At 38.1% G+C, this 23,475-nt stretch overlaps 1 long non-coding RNA gene across 1 annotated transcript; it reads left to right on the forward strand.

The window, feature by feature from the left end:
• The first annotated feature begins 2,437 nt into the window (after positions 1-2,437).
• LOC118500546 lies at positions 2,438-22,420 on the forward strand. The gene is made up of 3 exons (XR_004903112.1): positions 2,438-2,449; positions 11,958-11,968; positions 22,282-22,420. It is a non-coding gene; the product is annotated as an uncharacterized LOC118500546 (long non-coding RNA).
• Positions 22,421-23,475: the final 1,055 nt, after the last annotated feature.

Below are 23,475 nucleotides of genomic sequence, written 5' to 3' on the forward strand. Positions count from 1 at the left end.
CCCACTGTTGTCTTCATTTCAAGAGTGTTAAAAGAGTAGGCAGTTAAGTTACTTTTCATTCAGTTGGGTACCTCCTGAGGGCTTGTTTTTAAGTTTGTTAGGGTGGGTCTACAGTAGTCTTTACTCTATGACTATTTTAACCCCAGTACAAAGCTGTGGCCCTTCTACCAGCTCTTACTGGACACTCCCAGTGAGCAACATGGGCTCTTCACTCTGGGTGGCAGGAACTGAACAATGCATCGTCCCTGCTCTGGGGACCAGTTAGCTCATAGATCCCTGGTCCTCTTTCCCAACCTCCTGCAGTTTGATCCCAAGCATGTGAGAGGTCAGCAAAGACTCAAGGGGACTTTGAGGAGATTCCTAGAGCAATTTTTTTTTTCGGTATGGCTCCCTCCTTTCCAGAACTCCACCCCACTGCTTCCAGATGCCTCAGCCTCCCCCAACCTACACAATCTCTCTCTTCAGTTCAGCAAGACCAATGTGCTCTGCTTGAGATCCTCTACCCTGCTCCATGGTTAGAACATACATTTAGACAGAAAGCCAGGGTAATCCTGGGGGTCTCTCCTTTATTTTCTTTCTACGAGGGATAATAGCCCTATGCTTCCTATTCAAGTCGGGATTGATTTCCACTGTAGTTCTGCAAGACCCCCAACAAAATCATAAAGAGGTGTTGTAAAATTCTTAAAGTCAAATTAATTTCAAATTATCTTCAATAAGTATATATCACAAATACTTTTAGAAGAAATAACAGGAAAAAGTAGGTGTCCTGAAATCAAATAAGAAAGTATAGCAAATAGAAAGGATATTATCACAAGTATATAATATTCCTGAATATCATATTTAATCTTTTTAAATGATCATAATTGAAAACAATGAAAGAAAACTTGTCTTTTCTTTTTTAAAGTTAATAGTCATATAGGTGCTAACCACATTAAAAAAAAAATCAATGGTGAATCCAGAAACACATTCACTCAAGGGAATCAAGGATGTTCTGAGCCACTAGTTATATGACGTTAGGCTTAATCTCTCTGAGGCTCATCTGTAAAATGGGAAAAATAAAACCTACTTCATAGGATGGTCCTAAGGATAAAATGAGATAATACATGTACGCCTTCTAGAGGGATGTCTAGTACCCAACAGGGACTCAGTAACTGACAGCTCTCATTATTACTAATTCAAAGGAACGCTGAGTTTGTTTGGAGTCACCTCCTCTTGGTAATGAAATAATCTAAGGAGAGCAGGTCAAATTAAACAGTGTTGAGCATTACACAAAGGGCTCTCCTAATTGGTCCTCTTTTCTTTGGCCTCTGTGAAGACCTGGTAGTAGATGGACCTCTTCCGTTCTGAGACAGGCTCTCCAAAAGTGTGGAGACAAATACTGAAAAAGAAATGGATGGCCTCTGCTTATATTATGCCAATTTTAAGGATTAAGACAAAGGGTATCAGTCTTACAAATCATAGTCAAGAGTCAATTCAGTATTTTCACTTTAGGTACTTTGAAAGCAAAATAGTCTCAAAGGGACTATTATCTGAATTGTGGCATTTCTTAAAAAAAAAAAACAAAAAAAAAAACCCCTTTCATCTTAAAGGCCCAAGGCAAATGTCACCACTTCTAAAAAGACTTCCTTGACTCTTCTAGTTGGAAGTCATCTCTCCCTCTCCAAAAGTTCCAAAGAGGTATGCTGAACCTTTTTTAAATGACAGTCACCACATTCTATTTTGCAGCAAAGGTTTTTGGAGTATACAGCTCTGTGAGTACAGGAACTAGAAAACAATATCTTAAACCTAACAGAAGTAGTAGTTGGAACAGCAGCTTACCTGGAGCTGAGGGAGGAATTCTTAAAACTTGTTTGTTTCCTATAGCATCTACTCAATAAATATTTGCTGAATTCTAAAATGTGCCAGGTATTTATTAACGTTCTCTTGATTATCTCTAATCATCAAAACACTTCTTTAAGGTTAAGTAGTAGTATTCTGATTTTATAGATGAGAAAACGAAAACTGAGCTTAGTTCTGTAACTTTATCACAGTCAGCTTTTAAACCCAGGCCCACCTGTATCCAAAGTTCATGCTCTTGCCTTGACATCACACTGACTTACCACAAAACATCCAAACTAAGAAGTTAGATAAATATGCCCACACTTCGCATTTTCATATACAGTACCACCATACCCCAGACTAGTTCCTTCCCCCTAGAAAAAAGACTGCAAGCTAAAACAAGAAAGCCTTTCCTGACATATTTATCCTAGAACGGAAATGGTGTTAATGAGGATAACACACTGCTCTCTCCCTCTCTACACCCAATTTTAGCCAGCTGCTCAGGGGCTTCACATCTTTCACTTTAAACAACATAAACACTGGCTCATTTAAAGTGCCAGCCTCGGATAACATGTTCAGATGCTACTGCTTCTCAAACAAATTCCTGTTTTCAAACAGCTAGGCATTTGGGGTCCTGTCACTTCTGATGGGTTACTTTTATCTACAGGATCCCTGAGAGTCACTTTAAGTTTTATTCTCTGTATACTGTTCGGCACATCAAATCTTGTCATTGGAGACTTTTTTCTTTTAAACAGCTAATCTTTCATCTGCTTTCACAATGAACCAAAATACATTCCTATGGGTAATTCCTAAACTGTATATGTATATTTAAAAATAATATTCTTCTGACCATTCTTCTAAAAAGCAGTTTTCTTTTTTAGCCCAAGTGAAAATGATTATATCAGAAGTGAGTTTCCCCCATCTCTTTCTGCATGTGGAGAATACTGAAAAGGTAAGTTTTTTAAAATTATTAAATGTAAATAGCTCATTAAACATAGCCAATTACTTGAATTTTAAAAAGTAATTACAATTTGTATATGTAGTCTTGCCTAGATTTAATATCTCAAATTAATCTTTTCAGCATTAATATTTTAAAATAACCTTTGACACGAGCAAAATGCAAGGAATTGGTAATATATCTGTACTTTGTGGATCTTTGTTGTGATTTTACCCACAAACAGTTTTGGTGGGAACAGCCCCACCCCCACAGAGAGGGGTAATCAAATACCACCTGCCCTAACTGAACTGGTATTTCTTGTCTGCCATAAATCATGTTAAAGGGTCTGTTTTAAATTCTGATGCCTTCACAGGACAAGAAGCCAGCAGATGAATTTTGTGGCATCCCAATCATCACAAACACTGAGACAATTTCAAGCCAAAATTTGTTAGGTGCGTGTCTTTAGTATAGTAGCCTAAATTTTCCATTACCTAATTTCCATTCTGTTACTACCAATCACAGCTTCCTGAGACCATCCCCCAGCGTTCTTCTTGCTCTCTAGTCTCTAGCCCCTCAGGTTTGCTATTACATTTCCCTCAGCAGCCATCTGGTTCTTTGGTGTTTACTCTTTCTTGGTGACCAAGGGTAAATAAATTGCATAGCTGAACCTCTACAAGCTGTTTGAAAATGGGCTCTGCCGTGGTCGGAACACTGAAGAACTTCTATTAAAATGGAGCAGGGAAGGCACCAGCCTGTTAGTTCAATTGATTAGAGCATGATCATCCCGATACACCAGTGTTGTGGGGTTCCATCCTGGCCAGGGCACATACAAGAACCACCAGTGAATGCATAAATATGTGGAACAATAGGTGTGTGTGTGTGTGTGTGTCAAAGTCAATAACTTTGAAAGAGAAAAAAAAAAAAAGGCCCTGGCTGGTGTGGTTCAGTTGGTCCCTGACTGGTGTGGTTCAGTTGGTTGGAGTTGTCCTGTAAACCAAAAAGTCGCCGGCTGGATTCTTGGTCAGGGCACATGCAGGAGGCAACTGATTAATGATTTTCTCCCTCCCTTCCCACTGCCTCTAAAATCAATAAACATGTCCTCTGGTGAGGATAAAATGATTAACTTTAGAAAGATGTGAAATTTTTTAAAAGATATGATTATGTATTTAGAAAAATGAAAATTTGATTTGTATTAACACAAAACTTTTTTTCCAAACTTGAGAAATAGCAAGAACTGTACAAGTATACACGTTGTGCAGGTAGCAACTGGAATCCTGTCTGTACACCACTTTCCCTCCAAAGTAGAAAAGTTCTTTTTCAAGTACTACAAAGCATCATGTGTTTCCAGCACTCTCAAGGATTTCACTGAAATAGATTTTCCTGTTCAGACCCTGTATTAATGAGCCAAAGGTACAGCTCTGCCTCACTGATACCATTTCCCAAAACAAATGAATGAAATGGAGGAAGCTGACTATGAGTAACTCCTTTGGTTATTCATGCCGTAGCCATGTTGGAGCAATTCCTGACTGCATAAGGCTGGCTCCTATTGCCATCCAGGCTGACTATGGAAAGCTATTTTATGATCTGAAAGGATAGTGGCATGGGTCACTGTAGGTTCCCTCATCCCAAACACTGAACAGTTACCAAAGATTAGCAGAAGAAATGGAGCCAGTATCTGATGATCACAAACCTTCTGAAGGACAGGGCCATTAAAAGACAACAAGAATTTTACAGGTAAAAGGTGTACCAGCAGCTAAAACTAAGCCCCTTCCAAGATTTTAATGATTCAAGTTTCATCTTGATAAACTGGTATTTTTATACAAGATATATCTTATTAGGCTAGCCCTTGAAAGTTAAAAAGGTGTCTTTAAATGCCTGCTGGCCTAAAATTGCCATGCTCCATGCTTTAAAAGGGCTGATTTTCTGGAGGACAATAAGATGCCAGATTCCATTCAATGCAGATCAGAATACTATTTGGTGAACCTATTCTGCACCTGTGGAAGCAAAAGACTGACTGACTCACACACCTAAAAGGGAGGATAGTATTTATGTGAGTTTTCCCTATGACCTCTTTGGCAGTAAATGTTAAAAAGTCTTTTTTTGAGACTAAGGGGCAGGCCCAGAACTTTCAACTACCCATTCAAGCAGGGTTACAATTCCCCTCCTCCATAATTAAGTTCCCTTTCCCACTCTCCATGCATGCATGAATTGCAGTGACATTGACATGGGGGCCTGACATTAGTCTTGGAAGGCCATTTAAATCTTCCTCCTTTCAAGCTGCCTTAAAAGCTATGCATCATCCACTTCATAGTGCCTGAGTATAGGGTTTGATAGATGGTACTCAAAGTGGGGTCACTGGGAGCACAAAAAGAAAGAGGGCTCCAAATTCAGACATGATAAAACTCAGTTGCTCAAGAGGCAACAGTAAGAGAAACACTAAACACCTAACATTGAATGAATGAAAACACTTCTACTTGGCAATCCCTTTTATTTAGGAAAGTAGAAAAGGTCATTCACAATATGGTCCCTTTATATGGCTCCAGTCTCATCTCCTATCACATCTTCATATGTACATACCCTCCCCTGAAGTCCTATACACCTTCCCATAACTCCCTATTACATCATGTTATTTCTTGTCTTCATACTTTTGCTCAAGTCTGACCAGCCACCACAACCCTCATCAACTTCTAAGGTCTTCCAAGACTGAGCTCAAGTGAAATCTCTCTTGACAAGCCTTACACCAAAGGTTGGTTCTCCCTCCCCTGCACACTCTTTAAACTTCCACAACACCCTGTGGAATGCCTAGCTCATCACACTGCATTAAAATGACTGATTTTTCTGTCCTGGCTGGTGTAGCTCAGTGGATTGAGCACTGGCCTGTGAACCAAAAGGTTGCAGTTTTGATTCCCAGTCAGGGCACGCGCCTGGGTTACAGGCTAGGTCCCCAGTTGGGGACGTGTGAGAGGCAACAGACTGATTTATCTCTCACACATGGATGCTTTTCTCCTTCTCTCCTTCCCTTCTCCTTTCTCTAAAAAAGTAAATAAAATCTTTAAACAATAAAAATAAAAATTAAAAAAATGACTGATTTTCTTACTTCCTCTCCCACTAGACTTGAATTCTTTAAGGGTAGTGATCAGTCATCTCTTGTCCTAGTGCCTACCACCATTCTAGGTGCAGAGAGAATGCTCAATAAATACTTATCAAATGAACGAAGCCACCATTAGTGGCTCTTATGGTTTGGCCCTTATGAAGGTGAGGCTGTGGAGGGTAGTCTGGACCTCCAGTCTTACAGCACTGCTTCCCGAGAGAACAGAACCCTATCTGAACAGTCCAAGTTCAGCCTCTGTTTTAGAATTAAAGTTCCTAGTAGTTCTTCTGTTTACAAGATAGGATCTACATATACTCTCCAAGTCCTAGAAAATGATCAGGGGTCTAATCTGAGAAGATTAGAGATGTCAAAAATTAAAAACCAAGGCCACCCTGACCAACTGACCTATCTACCACCTTCCTTTTATTCCTGCACCTCAAAGCTCCTACTCCCTAATGTAAAGAGAGAAAAATTATAGTGTTATCAGCCAAAGGAGATAAATTTTCAGAGAGGCTAAGGAAGGTCAGAATAGGGTAAGTCATCAAAATCAGCACATGTCCAAAGCTTGAAAGAAATTCACGCTGTCATTAAAATCACCAGGCACTTGGCCCAAAATGATATAAGCCTCTGAACCTTTCCTTCCCCTCCCCAATTATAGCTTCCGGCTTCCCTTTACTCAATATCCCCTGCCCCCTCACCAGCCTGCCTTTCTCTTTCCCTTTCTTTTTCTTTCCTTCCTGCCTTTATAAATAGGGATAGCTTTAGTAAGAATCTAGCAAATAACTTCAAACTATATGTAGGATTTGTATAAAGTGATATCCAATTATTTGTTCATTCATTCATTCAATGAACCTTATGTACCTGGTACTGTGCCACACACAGGGGATATAATTCAACATGAAGCTCAAAAGCTACCCCTGCCCACATGAAGCTCAAAAGCTACTGAAGGTGACAAATAAAGTGGACAATAATACTCTATAACAAGTGTGACTACAAATGTAAGTTCAAGGTGTTACGGAGGCATCTAGCTCAGGCTGGGGGGGAGGAGGTCAGTTAAGAAAGGGTATCTTAAATGACAAAAAAGGTCAGTTAAGAGAAGTTTTAGGTGGAGGGAGTAGTGTGTGCAGAGGCAATGTTCCAGGAAGAGCAAATAGCTTGGTGTGGCTGAAGAGCAGCAAGCCGTGAGTGATGAAGTTAATAAGGAAGACAGAAGCCGAGGCATAGAGAGCCTCGTATGCCACACTATCTATAGCACCTGGAGTGTGCTGAAGGCTACTGGGAACTATTTAAGATTGAGGCCAGAGAGTGACATGATGGATTTGCATTTAGAAAGGTCTCTGGCAGCAATGAGGAGAACGTACTACACAAAGGGGTGAAAGACTAGGGCAGTAATCCAAGTGGAAGCACTTCTAATTGATAGATAGAATCTACATAATGGGAGAGTTGCAACCTAAGATGATAGAAAGTGCTGTATATGAGTTTGAGTTTGAGAGCAGGTGGTCACTGATAAGCCTTCTCTCTTGAACAATTAATCTCTCTGGGCCTCAGTTTTTACATTCTGAAAAATATGTTTATGTATGAGAACAGAACTAGGAGGAACAGCAGATCAGGTATTACCAATCTTCTCTTAGTATTTTAAAATTTATAGATATAATATTTTCTAAAGTATATGCAAGGTATAAAAGAACAGTGATATAGCCCTGGCTGTTGTGGCTCAGTGGATTGAGCACTGGCCTGAGAACTGGGGGAAGAGGGGAGTTGGGGGTGGGGATAGGATTGTGGGGGGGTCGCAGGTTCAATTCCCAGTTGGGGGCACAAGCCTGGGTTGCAGGCCGGGGCCCCAGTTGGGGGTACACGAGAGGTAACCACACACTGATGTTTCTCTCTCCCTTCCCCTATCTAAAAATAAATAAATAAAATCTTAAAAAAAAAGAATAGTGATATAGTAAATATTAGTGTACCTATCATCTAGGTTAAGAAGAATATTACTGGCCCTGGCTGGGCAGCTCAGTTGGTTAGAATGTCATCCAGATACAGACGCCAAGATTGCGGGTTTGATCCCCTAGTTGGGCACATATAAGAATCAACCAATGAATGTGTAAATAAGTGGAACAACAAAATTCTCTCTCTCCCCCCTGCCCTCTCCTTTCCCTTCCTCTTTCTCTTTAAAATCAATAAATTAAAAAAATGTTTTGAAATACCACAATTCCCCCTTAACAACTGAGGAAACAGAGGTCCAGAAATGGGGTTGCCCAAGGTTGTGAAGCCCGTTATTGGTGGAGCTGGGACTAGAACCCATGGCCCCATCTTGGATCACATGCTTCCTCTAAGTGGAACAAATCAAAGTTTTTCTGTCCCCCCCCCATCAATTTAAAAATAAAAATTAAAAAAATATCACCATTAGCTTTAAAGTCTCCTGCATGACTCTCCCCCAAACCCATCTCCTTCCCTTTTTACCAAGAGAACAAAATTTTGAAGTGTTTACTGTTTTACTTTGTTTTTCTTTATAGTTTTACCATGTTTGTATCTTCAGACATTATTTTTAATTTCACATTTCTAAACTTCATATGAGCCTAGTCATAATGTACATTCTTCTGCAACTTTTCACTCTGTAATTTGAGATTCATTCATGTTGCTATTAGCTGCAATTTAATCATTTCCACTGTTATACAATATTACATTGTACTGCCATACCATTATTTATTTATCCAATATAAAGCTGATGGATACTGGGATTTTTCCTAGTTTGGGTGTTTTGTTTTTGTCTGTTACCAACAGTGTTGCTATGGACATTTCTGTATATGACTTCTGGTATATGTGTTCAACAGTGCTCTAGGGCAGATCCCCCAAGAGTGGGACTGCTGGTTCATGAGGTATGCCCACCCTCAGTTATGAGATAATCCCAAATTGTTTGGCAAAATGGTTGTACCCATTTACACTTCTGCTTGCAGGGCTGATTGCTTCACGTCCTTGCCAACACTTTTTGTCAAACTTTAATAATTGCCAATCTGATGTACATAAAACAGTATGTGCTTATAGTTTTAATTTGCATTTCCCTGACTGCTACTGAGGCTAAGCATCCTCAATCCTTTTTGTAGGAAGAAGCTAATTTTTATTTTTCTAAGACAATGAGATCAAGTCCCTTCTCTGAAAGCCTAGAATGGCTATAGTTCATTCAGAATGTTGTCTCCCAATAAGTAATCAGACGAAGACTGGTCTTTTTTAGCACTAAGTTAACACTGTATGGCCAGATCTCAGGCATATTTATACTTGACACAGAGGCAAACCTGAAATTTTTCATGTGAAAACTGAAGGTGAGAAGAATTTTAGAAAGACTGAGGTTGAGACAGAAAAATCAGAGAGAGAATGATCAGGGCAAATAATGTGACATTTAAAGCCTTTCACTATCTGACATTGACATTAATTCTTTAGCCTACTTTCTGTCCATACCTTTCCAGCGCTCTCCACTTCAGCCACTGTTCACCACAGAGGCCCGCCTGCACTCTTACGCTTCTGTGATTTCATTCAAGACATTTTCTGCTTCCTGAAATACCCACCTTTTTTGCTTTTTTCCCCACCTGCTTCTTGAAATTTTATTAAACCTTCCCTAACCAGTCTAAATGTAATTTGCTTCCAGAAAGTCACCCTGACCCTGTTGCCCAGAAAGAATTAATCAAGCCCTCTTCCGCTTCACAAGCACTCTGTTATTCCTCTATTGTAACATCCATCCCATATTACAGTTGTAATGGGGATAGACTATGAGCTCTTTGAGGGAAGGTACGATCTTTTAAATCCTGAGGTGCTAAAATAAGCAGCATTTCTGTCACCCATCAATCCTTCATAAAATACTGGCTAAGTGGATAGAAAAATGAACAGAATCTACTGAGAAAAAAAATCCTCTAAACAATGGGAGGGTCCTTTCTAATTCTGACTATGAAGAAAAAAATATCATAGAAAAAGCAAGGAAGGAGAAAGGAAGTGGGAGCTAATGAAGAATAAAATGTGACAATTAGCTGGTACCCTTAACAGGGCCCCATGTCAGGAATGGCAGGAAGTGAAAAATGTAAACCATACCATCACTTTCTTACTGGGGGGCAATAACATAGAAAAGTGGAATTTACAACTGATTCTAAAATTTTAGACTGTATCTTGAAATTCATGTGGAAATTATTTGGGTATGGTATTTTCTGTAGGAGAAGTTGCTTAACTAACTACAATGTCAATTTTCTTAAAAGTGGCTTTCAATTTTTTCCTCCATCATCTTGGTAAGTCATCTTTTGCTACGAGTTTGTCCATTTTATCCAAATTTTAAAATAAAATGACACAGTGATCATAGCATTCCTTAAATTGATTAGCAAAACTTGTTAACACAAAATGGCTAGAAGAATGAAATAATGGCAGAGAAGAACCTAAGACATAAAGATTTGAGATTCCACAATATTGCAACATTTTTGTGTGTCTTTGTGTTCCTACAACATAAGCTTCTGTAGAACAACAGGGGATCATGTCTAGCATAATCATTTGTATATAATGTGTTCTCAAAAGTATTTGATTTTCTATTAACAAATAAAAAATACAAAATTGATAATTCAATAGGTATTTTATTATTTTAATAGTTGAATTTGATTAATACATGGTTGACCTGAATGACATTTGCAGTTATCTTTAAAATAAGTAAATCTTTTAAAATTAAGTAAATCTTTTAAAATTAAGTAAATATTAGTTTGAGGTCATTCTCATTCATTAAATTAGATATAAAAAAAGTTTTCCCATTTGAATACAACAATTCACTGAATTTAAAGAAAAAAATGGAAAACTGTACTTGAACAAAGATTAAAATTTAAAAAAAATTTAAAAAAGAAGAAAATCAGCAGGTATAAGAAATCTAATAGCTTTGAAATAAAATAAAATGTAATTATTATTAAAATAATTGTTACTATAAAAGCATATTTCACGATTTAAGAAAAAAAGTCATTTTAATGATTTTTTTAAAAACAAGTTATGCTAGTCCTTTGTTTTATCTACTTCCCCACACCATAATACCATAGTAGTTAAGTGGAAGGAAAACTCTGGTTTAAATTCCAGTGCCCTTGCCCTGTACCACCCTCTCCTGCCCTAATGGATTATGTACTTAGTTAAATATATTCTATATGAGGAAGGAGAAGCAAAGAGGTAGTTTGATCTTTAAAAATCCACAGCAGATTGTACTAGAGTAATTTTGAAGGTTTTTTTTTTAGAGATTGACCAAGAAAATATTATTCCTCTATCAGTAAAGTTCAACATCTTTAACTGGACGCAGCTCCAGGAGTGTTATTACAAACAAGTACAGTTAGAAGAATGGTAATGGACACTGCCTGGGCACTAGACTAGCAATGTAGATGTATTTTACCAGCTCCTCTCCTTGTAGAAATCATATTAATAAAGGCGTTTGGGGATTTATGGTTTTAAATGCCAATATTTTGAAAAACTGGACAAGTGTTACAGAAATTTCTCTTGGTATTTTTCAAAGTTGGAGGAAATGGAGTTTGACAGAGTATTTCCCAAGTGGTCTGGAACGGAGCAAAAGAATTAACAAAATTGAGAGGAGAAAATAAGAAAACACATCAGATGAAGGTTTGTTGTTGGCAGGAGAAAAAAAGTGTATTGTGTAAACAAGAATCCATGGTAAACAAAATTCAATTATAATGAAGCAATTATCATGTCTTATCATATTTGTTACAATGTACTCTACCAAGAAGTATCCTTTTAGGATGTCCATTTGTCTTGGTTTATATCAACTGTCCCAAAGGAATTATTAATTGCATTCCCGCTTACTCTTAAAAGTGAACTGGCTTACACAATAAATTATATGAACACCCTATCCTTGAAGAAGCAGGAGGCAGAGCTGCTGAAACAGCTCAACAGTTCAGAATCCAATCATAGTCCCAATTATTTAACATTCAGTATAGGTTTAGCTCATTTATCTAGCACCATGAATAGAACAGCAGAACAACACTATGATTAAGAGCATGGCTCCTAGCCCTGGCCAGACGGCTCAGTTGGTAGAGTATCATCCCAATATGCCAAGGTTGTAGGTTCGATCTCTGCAGGGCACATACAAGAATCAACCAGCCCTGGCTGGTGTGGCTCAGTGGATTGAGCACTGGTCTGTGAACTGAAGGATCACTGGTTTGATTCCCTGTCAGGGCACATGCCTGGGTTGTGGGCCAGGTCCCCAACTGGGAGCATATGAAGGGCAACCAGTTGATTTCTATCACACATCAATGTTTCTCTCCCCATTTTTCCCTCCCTTCCTCTCTCTCTGAAAATAAATCTTTTTTTAAGAAAAGAGAATCAACCAATGAATGCATAAATAAGTAGAACAACAAATGTTTCTCTCTCCCCCTTCCTTTCTAAAATAAATAAATAAAAATGTAAAAAAAAAAAAACCCACTCCAAAAAACAACAACAAAAAAAAACATGGCTTCTGGAACCAAAAGGCCTGAGTTCAAACCTCCGCCCTGCTATATAAATGATGTTGTAACCAACTGAGCTACCTGGCCAGGGCATATAAACTCTTTAGCTGTGTTACCTCAGGAAATTTTTTGTTGTTTTTATTTTGAAATAATTCTAAACTTGGAGAAAAGTTGCAAAAATAATATGAAGAATTCCCCTATGTTCTTCACCTAAATTCACCAATTAACATTTTGCCACATTTACTTTCTTACTTTCTTTACACACACACACACACACACACACACACAATTTAAATTTTTTACTAATTTTTTAACCATTTGATAATAGGTTACAGACATGGTGCTCCTATCTCTAAATACTTCAGGGAGTCAAAGTCAACTCAAGAACAAACTATAGTGCAATTACCACAGTAGGAAATTCAGCAATGACACTATTATCACCTAACATAAAGTCCATATCTAAATTCTACCAGTGTCCCAACTATACTTTATAAGATTTCCCCCCCTCAATCCAGGATCCCAATCCAGAATCGGAGGCAGGTTTCTTAATCTCTTTGTATCATCAGTTCCCGCACCTGTAAAATGAAGATTAATTACGGTATCTACCCTCATGGGATATTGGGAGAAATAGAGGAGTAAATTTACATTCAAAACTTAGAACAACTGCTGGTATTTACTTTAGGGCTTAGCTGCTTTTAGGGAATGACAGATTCCACATAAGGTAGAATTGTCAGATAATGGAAATAACTCTTTAGACACTATACTTTTTGAAGTCATTTTATGAAAATCTCTGTAAAACACATTGTATCTATTATTTCTTAAACAGAATACATTAACCGTAATTTACCCTTCTCCTGGTAACTCAGGGTCTTCACGTCAGCAGGGTACTATGCGATAAACTGTGAGGCTGTGAGAGGCTCCTGAGGTGTGAGGGCTATACACCTCTGTAGTAACATGGCTGTAAAGTTCTGGACTGGTTATCTTTCTTTTTTAAAGATTTTAATTATTTGTTTATTTTTAGAGAGAGAAGTAGAGTAGGAGAAAGAGAAGGAGAGAAATACGGATCAGGTGCCTCTCACATATCCACCAACCGGAGACCTGGCCTGCAACCTAGCCACGTGCCCTGACTGGGAATCAAACCAGTGACCTTCTGGTTCACAGGCCAGCCCTCAAACCACTGAACCACACCAGCCAGGGCTGGACAGACATCTTGAATCTCCTCCATCTATTTTCTTGCTTCTGATCATTAGTATATATTAGTGCACCTAATCTATATAATGCTAATAATGCTTAGGGTCATTCAAAGCTTCTAGTTAAAAAAGCACTTTCACCCCAGCTGGTGTGGCTCAGTGGCTTGAGCAGTGGCCTGAGAACCTAAAAGTCTCTGACTTGATTCCCAGTCAAGGACACACACCTGGGTTGCAGGCTTGGTCTCCAGTTGGGGGCCTATGACAGGCAGTGTCAATGTTTCTCTCCCTCTCTCCCCCCTCTCTAAAAATAAATAAAATCTTTATTAAAAGACTGCTTTTTGAAAAAGGCACTTTCATATCATCTCTCATTAATTCAATAAGTATCTACTATATATTTCATTAATTAGCTGATTTGAATCTCACAAGAAATCTATGAGGTAAAAAGAACATGTATTATCCTTCCCAATTTTAATTACCTTATTATAGATGAATAAATTAAGACTCAGGGAGGTCAGTGACTGACTTTAGGCCGCGGAGCCAACAGGCAACACAGTCAACCCTCACACACTGGGCTCCTCTGTCCCTCAATACACAATTAGCTCTGAGTGAGACCCTAAGGTGGTACTACTTTTGAGGTAAAGCCAACAAGTTTTCTGAAAGCTGTTTGCTGCTGGAAAGCATTTCAGGTTCCTTTTACACGCAAAGAGTTGTATTCTGATTGGCTGAAACTGCCAGATGTCTGACTCTCAGACATTCTTCCTCTGCACTTTCTCAAATATTCTTTCTAAAAAGGCTCTGAATTTTGTAGCTCTGGCTGGTGTGGCTCAGTGGTTGGGCGCTGTCCAATAAACAGAAAGGTCACCAGTTCGATTCCCTGTCAGGGCACATGCCTGGGTTGCTGACACTGACCAGGTTGCAGTCTGGGAGCATGTGAGAGGTAACTAATCAATGCTTCTTTCTCTCTTTTCTCCGTCCCATCTCTCTAAAACTAAATAAATAAAATACTTAAAATGAATAAATAAAAGTCTCTGAACTTTGCAAGCAACACTTTATTAATACAAACTTCACACATGTGAAACGAGATAAATTCAGACCTGAGCTAAAGTTTACCTCTGCACACTAACAATGAAAAGACTGGCTAAGAAAACAATGTAAATAAAATTGCAGGGAGAAATGTTTAATGAGCTGTTTTTAAGCATTTCAGGAGTCTAATTTACATACAATTAAAGTTAAATTGCACATCATTCTCAGCTATTCATTACACCAGGTACAAGCACCTCAATCTAACAAAATAACCTGGTAACACTATTAGCCTAGTTTCAGCTACTGTATGACTCAAAGTAACAGCTGCACCTAAAGAAAAACAACAAACAACACTCTCACTAGGATTTACCCCAATTAGCCCAAATTAATGAGGTCTGATTTTACCTCCAATGATGACCCACAAAACCCATCTTCTCCTCCTGGCCTAGAGTCATAGCACAAATGCAGTTAACCACCTGTCCTAAACAATAGGTAGAGGAAGCAAGACAAAATAACGATGGCACAGAGCTAACAGCCAAGCTAGGGTTCCAGGCCAGATTATGCTGCTAAATCTGTATGACCTTAGTTAAATCTGCCTACTTCTCTAGCCTCCAGTTTTCTCATTTATCAAATGAATGAGCCAGTAACTATGTGGTCCCTAAATACAATGCCTCACTAAAAGGATCCAGAGCTTTTTAGTTAAAGGTCAGGAAATGTACGAGGAGTATGGAACATCGTATCATACTAGAAAGTAAGGAACACTATCACAGATCACTACAATTATGTCCAACTTGTAGTTGGAAATGTGGAGCCAACTTGAAGAGGCTCCCCCTGGTCCAAGATGGAACAAACTGAACATCATTAAGAATACCTTCATTGGATTAAAACATAACAAATACATTAAAACCCATAAAGTCATAATAATGCTTTAGGAAAAAAACTCAATGATCTCCTTTAGAGTATGTTGGGGAACCAAATTATTTTGAAAATGTGTAAATAAAGGAATAAAAGGGGAAGAATCAAGTATCTACCCTGCATTTCCTACGCGAATCAAACCTCAGAGTAACCAAAAAGTTGATAAGGGAGTTTTTCTTTTTTGAAGTTTTTCAGCTAATAAATGAAAAAAGAATGACAGACTTAGAATATCATCCTTTTGCAAATACTGAATGACATAAAGGATCTAAGTCATTGTTATCCATGATCTCTTACAACACAAAAAGAGATACCTAGACATTCTAAGCCTCATGATGGACGAATACACCACCACTTATGAAGTACTGGTATTACTGGCAAAGCAGGAACCTGATTCAGGTCAAGCATCTAGAGTTGTGCTGTCCAACAGGTAGCCACTATACACATTGTAGGTATTGACAGCTTGAAATGAGGCTCATTTGAATTGATATATGCTGTAACACACACCATGTCACACAGATTTACTATAAAAAAAGAATGTAGCCCTGACTGATGTGGCTCAGTTGGTTGAGCACCATCTTGCAAAGTGAAAGGTTGCTGGTTCGATTCTCTATCAGGGCAAAATGCCTGGGTTGTGGGCCAGTCCCCTGGTCCGGACACATGCAAGAGGCAACAGATCAATATTTCTCTCACACATCAATGTTTCTCTCCCTCTCTTTCTTCCTTCCTTCCCTTCTCTCTAAAAATAAATAAATAAAATCTTAAAAAAAGTAAAATATCTCACCCTGGCTGGCATGCCTCAGTGGACTGAGTGCTGGACTGCAGAGTAAAGGGTTGCTAGTTCCATTCCTAGTCAGGGCACATGCCTGGGTTGCAGGCCAGGTCCCCAGTAGGGGGCATGTGAGAGGCAACCACACATTTATGTTTCTCTCCCTCTTTTTCTCCCTCCCTTACCCTTTCTCTCAAAATAAATAACAGCTTTATTTTTTAAGTAAAATACCTCATTAATAATTTTCACATTAATTATATGTTGAAATGATAATAGTTTGCAACCACCGTGTTGATAAAAATATTATTAAAATGAATGTCTTTTTACTTTTATAATGTGCCTACCAGAAAACTTAAATTTCACTTGAAGCCTGAATATTTCTATTAGATAATGCTGCTTTATTTCTTTTTTTTTAATTAACATGTATTGTGGGGCAACTTCAGGTGTTTTTTTTATTTTATTTATTTATTTTTTAGAGAGGGAAGGGAGTGAGAAAGAGAAAGAGAGAGAGAAACATCAATGTGCGGTTGCTGGGGGCCATGGCCTGCAACCCAGGCATGTGCCCTGACTGGGAATCGAACATTGCAACACTTTGGTTCGCAGCCCGCGCTCAATCCACTGAGCTACGCCAGCTAGGACAATGCTGCTTTATTTCTAACAACCAGTTTACAGGGAACACAAGGAGCAGAAGTATATAAATGAATCACAGAAATTCAAATGGCAAAATCCAGAATGAGAAAACTACAGAACAACTTGCTTTCTTCAACAACAAAACACAAAGAAAAAAAAGAGTCAAGAGAACTATAGATTAAAAGAGGCCTAGTAGCCGAATCAATGTATGCACCTTTTTTGGAACTTGATTCAAATAAACCAAATGTTTAGAGATAAAGGGAGATAGGGATGAGGGGAGGGAGAAAAAGAAAGCCACTGTGGACACCTAAAAGTTAACTGGATATTTGATGAGGTTCTATTTATGTTTTTTTAAAGTGTACTTAACTTATACCTTTTAGAGCTACATAATGAAATTATTTACAATATAAATAATACAATGCCTGGGATTTGTTTCAAAAGTTCCAATGAAGATGAAAGACTAGGTGGTACAGATGAAACAAGAGTTGATAACTGTGGAAGCTGAGTGACAGGCATATAGGGATTCATTATATCATCCTCTCTAAATTTGTATAGTTTTAAAATTTTATATAATTTTTTAATAAGAAAAAATTTATCTGTAAGGACACTTTCAACTCTTGAATCTACAAAAATCTATCAAAATAAATCATGGGGTTGGTTAGTATCTCATAAGGTCATTCAATCTAGTTTTCTGCCTCCAGGAACAATATCTGCAATATTATCACACTCAACAAATATTTATTAACTACTAAGTACACAGGCCCTAAAATTGTAGAAGATATACAGAGATACAAGAAGTAATTTCTGTTAAGGAGTTCAGCCTACAGGAAAGATAAGAAAAGTATATAAATATAAAACAATGTAAAAAGTGACCAAGTAAATTCTGGTTAAATAAATCATCGAAGGCATCACTGAGGACTGTCACGTAACTGGGCATTAAAAATAGAGCCTTGGTGGGGTAGCTCAGATGGTTAGAGCATCGTCCCAATATGCCAAGATTGCTATCGAACCTCCGCTCAGGGCACATTCAAGAATCAACCAATGAATACATAAATAAGTGAAATAACAAATTAATGCTTCTCTCTCTTTTCTCTAAATAAATAAATTTTAATAGATTTTATTTATTGATTTTTTCATTTTTTAAAATTTATTGATTTTTAGAGAGAGGGAAAGGGCAGGAGAAAGAGAGGGAGACAAACATAAATGTGCAAGAGAAACATTGATTGGAAACATCCATCATGTTGCCTGTCACACACCTCCAACCAGGGGCCTGGCCTGCAACCCAGGCAGGCGCCGTGACTGGGAATCAAACCGGCAACCCGTCTGTTTGTGGGACTATGCACAACCCACTGGGCCACACCAGTCAGAGCCAATAAATAAAAAGATTTTTTAAATAAGCAGGATTTGGACACACAAAGACAAGGAGTATTCTATCGAAGGTGGACAGACAATGTGAGCAGAAATATAATGAGATATTTCTGAGGAACAAAGATGAGTACAGTATTGCAAAAGCAGTGGGAAGCAAGGCTGGAAAGACAAGTAGGGCCAGATCAGGGAATCTTAAATATCAAGCTGAGTCTGTACTTCAGTCGTTAGATGATTAGAGTCACACAAATGGAGTCATAGATTACAGAATATTTAGGAAGATGTTATACATTTCACTTAAACACAGAACAGAATGCAGCTGGGAAGGGTGACTAGAAGTAGGAATACCAGTCAAGGCAAAAGGTAACACAGCACCTGAACTGGTGTACAGGGAGAAAAAGACAGCGTGGGACCTAAGAGTGTCTTGGCATGAAAAGAGACAGGAAATTCAGGAAAGTCAACAGTAACTAAGGCCCTACATCTGAATGAACTGGGAAAATAGTGGAGCCAATGTTTGGAATGTTAGCAGTCCTATACCAGCCCTAAGTAAATGAATGAATACAAACAGGTGAGTCAGGATAAAGGGTAGCAAGGGTAGCAAGTAATGGAAGGAGGGCTGAGCGGTGGGAGGAAGATAAGCTCACCCTTCACATTTTAACCTATGAGGAAGCCAGCCAAGGTTCTGAAGAAAAACACTGCCCAAGTATGCTAAGCATCTTTCTTAGAAAAGCAAAGGTTCCATCATTAAAACCTGTATAAAAGGTATAAAATCCATCCATAAAACCTATAAACGTATCTTCCAAGCAAGGGGACAAGCTGTACTAATCTGACCACTAGTTCCCAAAAGAAGTCGATGAAAAGCTTGAGATGCAAATGGGATGGCCTGGTGGCATGATCCAATAAGACTTCTAGAATAGGCCCTGGCTGGGTAGCTCAGTTGGTTAGAGTATCCCCCTGTTATGCCAAGGTTGCAGGTTTGATCCCAGTCAGGGCACATGCCTGGGTTGCAGGCCAGATCCAAGGTAGGGGGCAAGTGATAGACAACCACATACTGATTAAAGATATTGGATATCAATATCTCAATATGTGGTTGCGTCTCCCTTTCTCCCTCCCTTCCCTTCTGTCTAAAAGTAAAATAAATAAAATCTTTTTAAAAAGCAAAAATAAAATAAGAAAACAATTTCATTTATAATAGCATCAAAAACAATAAAATACTTAGGAATAAATTTAACAAAAAGACTTGTTACACTAAAGTCTACAAAACATAGGAAAAAAATAAAGACCTAACTAAATGACAAGACATCCCTTTATTAACAGATTGAAAGACTCTGTAGTGTTAAGATGGCAATACTTCCCAAGTTACTCCACATGTTCATTGAAATCTCTACCAAAATCCAAGCTGGCATTTTTTGTAGAAATTGAGAAGCTGAGCCTAATATCATCTGGAAGTACAAGAAATTCAGTATAGTCAAAATAATATTGAAAAAGAACAAAGCTGAAGAACTCACACTTTTTGGTTTCAAAACTTACAACAGAGCTACAGTAAACAAGACTGTGTGGTACCGGCATAAGACATTTAGATCAATGGAATAGAATGGGGAATCTAGAAACAATTCCATACACCTGTGGTCAGTTGATCTTTGATAAACATGCAAGAAAATGTAATATGAAATGAATTGTCTTTCCAACAAATAGAGCTGGGACATCTGGATACCCACATGCAAATGAATAAGGTTGGACACCCTACCCACAAAAATTAACTCACAATGGACCAAAAGGCTAAAAATAAAAAATTCTTAGAATAAAACATAAGCATCACTTCTTGGCCTTTGGCTAATATCAAAAGTAGAAGAAAATACAGGTGTAAATCTTTGCAATCTTAGGGCAATAGTTTTTTAGATATGACACCTAAAAGCACAAACAACCAAAGAAGAAAGATAAATTGTACTTCATCAAAATTAAAAAATTTTGCCCTTGCTGGTATGGCTCAGTGGATTGAGTGCTGGCCTATAAACCAAAGGGTCACCTGTTTGATTCCTAGTCAGGGCACATGCCTGGGTTGCAGGCCTGGTCCCTGGTTGGGGGTGTGCAAGAGGCAATTAACTGATGTTTGCCTCACACATGGATGTTTCTCTAGTCTTTCTTCCTCTCTTCCCCTCTTTCTGAAAATAAATAAAACTTTTTTAAAAAATTAATTTTTTGTGTGTTTTAAACGTCACAATCAAGAACGTAAAAAACAGCCCTGGTTGCTGTAGCTCAGTGGACTGAGCGCGGGATGTGAACCAAAGGGTCACTGGTTCGATTCCCAGTCAGGGCACATACATGCCTGGGTTTCAGGCCAGGTCCCCAGTGGGGGCCACATAAGAGGCAACCACACATTGATGTTTCTCTCCCTCTCTTTCTCCCTCCCTTCTCCTGTCTCTAAAAATAAATAAATAAATAAATAACATAAAATAAAAAGAAAGTAAAAAACAACCCACAGAAATAGGACAAAATATTTGCATATTATATCCAATAAGGGACTTGTACCCAGAATATATAAAGAACTATTACAACTTAATAATAAAAGGACAAATAACTTAATAGCTAAAAGATTTAAATAGATATTCTCCAGAAAAGATACACAAATAGCCAACAAACACATGAAAAGATGCTCAACATCATTACTCATTAGAGAAATACAAATCAAAACACTAGATATCACTTCAAACTCACTAAAACAACAGATAAGAGCCCTGACTGGTATGGCTCAGTTGGTTGGGCATTGTCCCACAAAAGTTAAAGTTCTCCAGTTCAATTCCCATTCAGAGCAGTGCCTAGGTTGCAGTTTCAGCAACCGATGGATGTTTCTCTCTCACATCGATGTTTCTTGCCCTCTCTTTCTCCCTTCCTTTCCCTCTCTAAAACTAAATAAATACAATCTTTTTAAAAATTTTTTTAAAAAAGGACAGATAGGAAATACTGGTGAGATGTGAAAAACTGAATCATACACTGCTGGTGGAAATATGTATAATGGTGCAGCCACTTTGGAAAACAGACAATTCTTCAAACATAGATAGTGCTGTAAGAACCAGCAAATCCACTCATAAGTGTATACTCATGTGAATTGAAAACCTATGTCTACACAAAAAAAGTATACATGAATATTTATAGCACAGTTATTCATCACAGTCAAACGGTGGTAACAACCCAAATTTCCATCAACTGATGAACACGTAAATAAATGTGGTGATCCATACAATGGAATTCTATTCAGCCATAAAAACAAATGGTGTAGTGGCACATGCTTCAATATAGATGAACCTTGAAAACATTATGCTAAGAGAAGCCAATCACAAAAGACCGTATATTGTATGACTGAATTTTTATGAAATGTAATAGGCAAATCCATAGACAAGAGAGTAGATTAATGGTCATCTAGAGCCAGTGGGGGGGAGGTGAATGGGGAGTCACTGCTAATAGTTATGGGATTTCTTTCTGATATGATGAGTATGCTCTGGAATTAAATAGTGGGGATGGCTGTTGCACAACCTTGTGAATACACTAAAAATTACTGAACTACATACTTTAAATGGGTGAAACTGGTTTGGCATATAATTGTATCTCAATTTTAAAAATCAAAAAGAAATGTCCATACAAAGATTTGTACACAAATGTTCATATTAGCTTTATTTATAATAGTCCCAAACTATAAACAACCCAAATGTCCATCAACAGGTAAACAGATAAATAAACTAGTATATTCGTATGATGATTACTTGGCAACTACTGATACTTGCAACTAAGTGGATGAGTGATGCAATGACTCATCCTGAATAAGTGATGCAAGTATGTCTCAATGAGGAGATACTCTATGATTCTATTTATCTAAAATTCTAGACAATACAAACTAATTTCTAGTAATAGAAAGCAGATCAGAGGCTGCCTATGGACTGGGGAGGTGGGCAGCAGGGAAGGAGGTAGTAACTACAAAGAGGCAGGAGGAAACATTTAAGGGTGGTGGATATGTTCATTATCTTGACTATGATGGTGGTTTCACTGGTATATATATATATATATCAAAACTTTAAGTAAAATTGGCCCTAGCCAAGTAGCTCAGTTGGTTAGGGCATCATCCTAATATGCTGAGGTTGCAGATTCAATAGCCAGTCAGGGAACATACAAGAATCAGCCAACGAATGCATAAATAAGTATAGCAATAAACTGGTGTTTCTCTCTCTCTCTCTTCCTCTCTCCAAAATCAATAAAAAAAAACTTACTAAAGTTTACATTTTAAATATATGTGGTTTACTGTATGCCAAATCTCAATAAAACTGTTATAAAAAGAAAATAAAAACACTGTCAGTTCAAATATTTAAACAGCTAGAGTTCTATAGGTTAGATAATTTTAAATAAAAGTCACATTAGTAATGATAACTATCTGAGCTGATGCATGTGTTAATTTGCTAGGTTCTGATAATCATTTCACAATATACACATAGATCAAATTATCATGCTGTATACCTTAAATATATATATTTATATACATATAGAAATATATAAGGTCAATTATATCTTAATAAAGTTGGAAAAAATAAAATAAATAAATAGACAGATAATAGTTACACTAAGTATTGCAAAAATGACAGGGGATGAGAAAGGGTACTAGAAGAAAAAAAATTGGCCATGAGTTAATAATTGTTTAAGTTAGGAGATAAATACATAGGAGTTCATTGTAGCATTTTCTTTACTTTTATATGTGCTTGAAATAATGCATTAAAAAGATTTTTTACTTCTGGCCAAGATGGAGGCATAGGTGGATGCACTGTACCTCTACGCAAAACTAAGATTGGAACAACAACAATTTAGAGGCAGACTAACACCCAGAACTGACAGAAAATTTATCTCAATGGAAGTCAGACAGCCAAGAAGTTGAAATAGACCCGTTCATCCAGACCCACAGGAGGGGCAGAGATGAGCAGCCGGGAGCAGCCGGGAGCACCGCGGCACAGAGAACAGGGAGAATTCGGCATATAAGGCAACCGGGAGTGCCTAAGGCATCTGGGGAGCGCAAGATCGCAGCGGGTGGACCCTGAGCACGCAAGCGGCAGCTGGCAGACCCAGTGAGGCGGCGATTGTGGAGCAGGGCAGAGCACACAACCCAGGATCCCAGGGAAGGGACTGAGGTCCCACGGATAACGGATAACGGGGCTACCACCATTGTTCCCTCTCGACCCCGCCCTCACATACAACGTCACAATCTAGCGACTGGGGTGCCCAGTCCCAGTCAACACCTAAGGTTCTGC

Source organism: Phyllostomus discolor, chromosome 5 (assembly GCF_004126475.2).
Source record: "Phyllostomus discolor isolate MPI-MPIP mPhyDis1 chromosome 5, mPhyDis1.pri.v3, whole genome shotgun sequence".
Classification (NCBI taxonomy): domain Eukaryota; kingdom Metazoa; phylum Chordata; class Mammalia; order Chiroptera; family Phyllostomidae; genus Phyllostomus; species Phyllostomus discolor.